The following is a 7129-nucleotide window of genomic DNA, read 5'->3' as shown; positions in this document are numbered from 1 at the left end:
CGCAGGTCCTGTGGAGGCTGCATCTCATCAGTGTAGACACGTCCCCACGTCCCCCTCAGGCCTCCCCAGCACAGGCAGTTAGTGCAGGCAGAGGAGGCCTACTGCACATGCATGCCCCATGGGAGGGGCCTGGGCTCGGGCGCCCCCTGTGGGACACTCAGGCGCTGCAGGAGGCTGTGCAGGAAGCAGCCCGTGCTCCATGGTCCCCACCTGCCTCCTTTCAGGCTCCAGCTGGGGCCTATTAGCTTCAGAAACATCTCACTGAAAAGGAGCCCAACACCCGGCTTCCCCAGAAATATGTAAGGACAAGGAATTGGAGCCCACAGGACGCGAAATGAAATGTGGACCAGACTTTTACCACGTCCTGCAAAACTCACTCAACACTTTTCCACTGTGGGCGGGACCGCGGGTTGGTGTAGCCACCCTGGAAACAGTGTGGAGGCGCCTCAGGAAGTTACAAATAGAGCTGCCCTGCGACCAGCAGGTGAACGGCCTGGAGCTCACTCCGAAGATACAGATGCAGTGAGACGTGGGACAACTGCACCCCAATGTTCACCGCAGCTCGATCCACAGTAGCCACACTGTGGGAGGACCTCGGTGCCCTGAGGCAGATGATGGATTGAGAGGATGGGAGATAGATGATGGTCATAGAGAGAGGAATGGCACTCAGCTATCAAAGAGAAGGAAATTTCCATTTGCAATGATGTGGATAGAACTAAAGGGATCATGTTAACTGAAGTAAGTCACTCGGGAAAGAGAATGACCATGTGGTGTCATTCATAGGTGGAATTAAAGAAGCAAAGCAGATGAACTATTGTGAATGGAAGGAAAGACAAATAAGATCAAAACAGATGCAGGAAACACAGACTCTTAATCATAGGAAACGAACTGAGGGTCACTGGAGGGGTGGGGGCATAACAGGGGAAATAGGAAAGTGCTGCGTCTCATTCTGTCATGCTTCTCCAATACTGATTTGCTGTCCGGAGTTATTTGTTGAGGAGGATGGATGTTATGGTTTTTTTTTTTTTCCTATTTCTAAGGTCTGCCACCATGATTTTGATAGGAATGACATTGAAACTGAGGGTGGCTTCAGGAACTGCGGACATTTTCACAAGATGAGGCACCCACCCCACGAGTCCAGGACAGCCTCCCAGAGCCTGGTATGGCTCAGTGCACAAGTCTTGTGCTCCTTTGGCTCAGTCTCATTATTTATTCTCCTTGATGCTCCTGAGAAGGCCTTCACGTCCTTCCTTTCCTTCCTGAGTGTTTATTGTCGGGACACAGCAAGGCTACTCTGCTCTGTAGGGTCAGTTTGTGTCCCGTGACTTTACTGAACTCACTCCTTAGGTCTAACAAGTTTTGGTGGAGGCTCTGGGGTTGCCTGTTTCTAGTTCCGCATCTTCAGCATATAGGGACTTTGTGACGTCCCCCTTCCAGGTGTGGAACCTTTTATTTTTACAGCTTAATGTCATAGAAATCCCCACTATTGAATCAAAACTGAGCCCAGGCCAAGGGCAGGAAGCCCCTATTAGAATGAGAACAGAGCTCAGTGCCCTTGAAGGCCCCATATCAAAATGTAAACAGAACTTGAGGAATTGCTCCAGCCCTTCTGGAGGTCCCCGAGACCAGCCCTTAAAACTAAGCTAAAACCCACCTCAGGGTCCAAGTCCCTGCTTCGCTCTGTCAGGTATACTTGGACACAGGCTCGAGGTGGTAAATAAACCCTCGTGTGTTTGCATCACTGTCGGCTTCTCGGAGGTTTCTCGGATTCGCAATCTTGGGCACAACAGTCTGAGATAAAAAAAGAAAACCCAAAGAAGCTCGGACGCAGGTAGAGTGAACGCAGGATTCTGAGAGAAGCGGCGGAGACCCGGGGGCTTGGGGGCTCTTCTGTGGAGGCCCCTGCAGCCTGGGTGGCAGGATGCTCAGCCCCAGAACCAGAGGACCCAGAGACCCCACCCGCATCCCTCCCATCTGGGCCTGGTCTGAGGGAGCAGCACACTGCCGCCCGCTGGAGACCAGACACGCTGACGCCCACCCCGCCTCTGACCCCGCAGATGCATCTACCAGGTAGATGTGCACCTGAGAATCAGCGCCATGGCCAATCCCCAGACCCCGCACAGACCACTCGCTGCCACCAAGGTGTTGGACCACAGAGGCTGCAGAGGTTCAGCTCTGCTTGGAAAGTAGGGTCCAGCTTCCTTTGTACTTTGTGCTTTATTTTCATTTATTTTCTTTGATTCCTTTTTATTAATTGCTTTATTTTAATTTTTATGTATGTATCTTATATATTTATTATTTTTACTATCATGGTACATTAATTGTGTTTCTTATTTTGGAATTTAGAATCTTTAACAAGCAGGCCAAAATAATCTGGTGTTTTTTAGTTTGGGAGGGCAGTTGTTATTGTTTTTCTTGGTTTTCCTTTTTCTCCCTTCTTTCTTTTCTGGAAAAAATAATGAGATGGTGAAATTCACCTCCAAAAAATAATATAAGGTAGTACTCACAGCCAGGAAGTCCATCAATACAAATATATGATTTCTAACTACAGTTTAAAACAATGATTATAAAGATAGCATCTGGGCTGGAAAAAGAGCACAGAAGAAAACTAGAGAATCCCTTACTGTAGAAATAAAAGAATTAAAATCTAGTCAGGACAACGTTAAAAATGCTATAACTGAGATGCAGTCCCAAGTGGAAGCCTTAAAAACAAGGAAGGTTATGGACCACAAAGGCAGACTTCGGAACTCAGCCACTTATTAAAACAATAACATTCATATCATGGGAGACCCCAAGATTAAGACAGAGGAAAGGTGGGCTTTCTCAGCCATTAGAAACGACAAATACCCACCATTTCCTTCAACGAGGATGGAACAGGAAGGTATTATGCTGAGTGAAGTAAGTCAATCAGAGAAAGACAAATATTGTATGTTCTCAATATAGATAATAGTGAAAGGAATATAAGGGAAGGGAGAAGAAATGTGTGGGAAATATCAGAAAGGGTGACAGAACATAAAGACTCCTAACTCTGGGAAACGAACTAGGAATGATGAAAGGGGAGGAGGGCGGGGGTGGGGGTGAATGTGTGACGGGCACAGAGGGGGGCACTTGACGCAATGAGCACTGGTTGTTATTCTGTATGTTGGCAAATTGAATACCAATAAAAAGTAAATTTATTATTAAGTGAAAGAAAGAAAGAAAGAAAGAAAGAAAGAAAGAAAGAAAGAAAGAAAGAAAGAAGAAAGAAAGAAAGAAAGAAAGAAAGAAAGAAAGAAAGAAAGAAAGAAAGAAAGAGTGGAACCTGTGTGGCTCAGTTAGTTAAGCTTCTGCCTTAGGGTCAGATCATCATCCAGGTCCCAAGGAAGGCTCCCTGTTCAGCAGGGAACCGGCTTCTCCCTCACCCTCTGCCCCTCTAGCACAGGTTTTTCACTCCTCTCTATCTCAAATAAATAAATAGCATCTTTGAAAAATAAACAGACAAACCCAGAGGGAAGAGAAATCTCCCATGTAGAAGATTTTCAAACAATATGTGCAGACATTCTACCCTCAAGTTCCTGAGCATAGCTTCCCAATCTTATGTGTGGAATACACATAGTAACTTCCTTCTACAAAATATATTATGAAAAACTTAAAATAAAATAATAATAATAAAATAATAATAATAAAGAATCACTTTATTACGGAGAAACCTGAAAAACACTACCTCAGAAAGATGATCAGATCGATACCAAGACTGATAAATCGTGTTGATAGTATCTATCCTTTACATGATATAATAAAAATGGCAGTATATCTCTGTATATAATCCACAAAAGCAGTTCAATCATGAGATAAACAACAGACATGTCCCAACTGAGGGAAATTTTACAAAATACTCTACTTCTCAAAGTGTTCCAGTTCAACAACAACAAGGAAAGGCTGAAAGACTGTCACAATCCAGAGGAGCCTAAGAAAACATGAGGACAAATGGAGTGTGGTATGAGGGATGGTGATTTAGCAAAAACTAAGGAAATCTGAATAAAGTATGGTCTTTGGTTATTGCGAAAATTTTAATATTGATTCATTAGCTAATATTTGTACCGTACTGATATAAGATATCAATAATTGGAGAAATTGAGTGCAAGTGCATGAGAATTCTCTGTACTATCTTCTCAATTTCCCTATAAATCTTTGTTTTCTTTCTAATAAATAAGATTTAATTTGAAAATTGACTTAAATGAATCAGGCTCCCGTGTGAAGACATTTTAAGAATCGTTGAATTATCTTTTGCCTTATTCTTAAAAAGTTCCTTCGATGGGAACAAAGTAAGAATTTTATATCAGAAGGAAAGAAAAACACTTATGAACATGCATAATGCCTTCTCAACCTGAAAAGAAGTAAAGGATAATAGCAAAAATCAGATAAAAATACTTCTATTATAATAGACACCATATTGCAAGTGCATTTAAAATTAGTAATGTATAACATTTATTTCCTTGACATTTGACTTCCAAAGAGTTCATAGTGTTTCAGTGTCAGTTGAAACAGGGGAAGAATCTCTGGGAAGAATCCTTCACATAATAATAGGACCATTGGTATTAATGTCTCTCAATTATTTCCAAATCCATAAAGATGCATTTCCTGATGAGTGACTGAGCTGTGAAGAAAGAGATGAGAAACCCTCATCCCTTTGAATTACTTGTGTCAGAATATTTTAACCATAGTATTATGGATAGTAAATTATCCTGGAAACAGGAAATATGTCTCAGAGTGGAATCTGAGCAATCAGATGGGGAGAGAAAAATGCTTTAACTCGCTCCTGAACTTTTAAAGACAAAGGAGAACTTTTCTATGTACAAAGTCAGTTGTCAAGATAGCCTTAGGGAAAAAGAGTCTGCAGCATGGAATCCTGCTGCACAGCTGGGACGCCCATGCCCCATGTCTTCCTGATCTCAAATCCCTGGGCCTGTCCCACAACACAGATAGCCACGCTGAGGTCATTTGCAATTTCTCTCTTAGGAGCTCCAGGGAGGGGTGCATGAGCTAGATAGGATGGGACGGGTTGCGTGGAGGCCGAGAACTTTATGGCCATTCTACTTTAAGTTCAGTATTAGCACTCATCCAGCAATCCCAGGCCCCTGTGAAGAAGAGCTGAAATTAAAAAAAAAAAAAAAAGAACAGCTGAAATTTGCATTACTTCAGTTACTGTAAAAAAACAAAGTTTACAGCTTAATGTCTTAGAAAGCCCCACAATAGAATAAAAACTGAGCCTAAGCAAAGGGCTGGAAACCCCAAGTAGAATGAGAAGAGAGGGATCCCTGGGTGGTGCAGCGGTTTGGCGCCTGCCTTTGGCCCAGGGCGTGATCCTGGAGACCCGGGATCGAATCCCATGTCGGGCTCCCGGTGCATGGAGCCTGCTTCTCCCTCTGCCTATGTCTCTGCCTCTCTCTCTCTTTCTCTCTCTGTGACTATCATAAATAAATTAAAATAAAAAAAAAAAGATTTAGAATGAGAAGAGAGCTCAATGCCCTTGAAGGCCACATATCAAAATGTAAACAGAACTTGAGGAATTCCTCCAACCCTTCTGGAGGTCCCCAAGACCAGCCCTTAAATCTAATCTAAAACCCTCCTCAGGGTCCAAGTCCCAGTTCCACTGTGTGGCCTATACTTGAACCCATGCTCGAGTTTGTAAAACAACCCTCGTATGTTTGCATCGGTGTCGGCTCCTTAGTGGTTTCTCGGATTCGCCATCTTGGGCACAACACCCCCATGACCCCTCCCCACCTGGACTGACCCCCTGTCCCCTCCCACCCATGCTGACCCTCAGTCACCTCCCCGCCCACAACAGCTGGGCACAGGCCCTCACACAGTTCCACAGGCACGGTGGGCACTCCTGCTGTCCCCAGCCTCCCAGGGGAAGGAAGGAGGTTTTGGCAGGACACACTCCCATGGTGGCCCCAGGGCTCCCTGCCCAGGAGAGCACCTGGTGACAGGTCGGGGTCTGTGTCCCTGACGCCAGCTCCTCCACCCGGTTTTCCCACAGGAAATGAAGGAGGAGGCCCTGGTCTCCTCCAGGGACATCACGCAGGTGGACCTGGATGTCAACAGGACGTTCAGCAGTCACATCATATTTTGGGACTACTACGGGGTAGGGTGAGGTTGAGGGGCCAGGGGGGATCAGGACCCAGGGGAGAACCGGGTCATTCCGGGTAGGGAAAATGGGACTTCTGAGGCGGGGTGCAGAACGGCAGCCAACAACAAATCACTCCATAGTAGGGTGTTGGGGATGACCTCTGTGCCCCCACACCCAGGGCCTTGGGGATGAGGAGGCCACTAGGATGGGACCTCCAGGGGTTGCCATGGGAGCTGAACCCCAAAGCGGTGAGGGACGACCCTCTGAGAAGCAGGGGATGGGGTGGGGACATGGGGGGAAGGAACCGAACCTGGGTGCCAGGCAGAATGGCCACGGCGGGAGCAGGACACACTTCGATCCCATGAGGGTCAAACGGGTCAGAGTGACACCCACTCTCGGTGCTTTACATGTTTCTAAGTTCTATGCATTTAATTTGAGACAATTTGCAATTTGAAAACACACATAGTATGATGAACACCAGATAATGCCCTGGTCCAGCCAGGGCCATTCAGTGACCACACCCAGCCCCAGGGGCAGGTGTCACAGCAAACCCCAGACTGGAGTCTCCTTAAGTGTAGACGTCTCCTTGTGCATCTTGGAGGAAGGGGATGCCCTGTGTCCGCAGGTCCCCCACGACATCTCCCTCATTCCCCACTGCCACTCCATCCACCTACATCATCATCCTCAATGGCATCCCACCTACACCATCCCCCTCAAACCCACACAGCCCCACATAATCCCCACCCACTCTATACCGCAACACCATCCCCCCTACACCATCCCCCACACTCCACCACCATCATACCCCTGCCCCCACACCATCCACCCCCACACCATCAGCGCCCAGCAAGGACCCGGTGCAGGTGCACCCTGTGGGACATGCTCAGCCTCCCAGGGTTTCTCTGGATACCCTACTCCCTTCAGAAGCCCGGGTGTCCCATAGAGTACCCAGGAGTTGCAGGGAGGAGGGAAGACAAGGAGCCCCAGACAGGGTTTGTGCAGGTGAGTGGTGCAGAG

Source organism: Canis lupus, unplaced genomic scaffold (genome assembly GCF_011100685.1).
Source record: "Canis lupus familiaris isolate Mischka breed German Shepherd unplaced genomic scaffold, alternate assembly UU_Cfam_GSD_1.0 chrUn_S1570H1759, whole genome shotgun sequence".
In the NCBI taxonomy this organism is placed as follows: domain Eukaryota; kingdom Metazoa; phylum Chordata; class Mammalia; order Carnivora; family Canidae; genus Canis; species Canis lupus.
The sequence above is the reverse complement of the archived record's forward strand: the minus strand, read 5'-3'. Positions refer to the sequence as shown.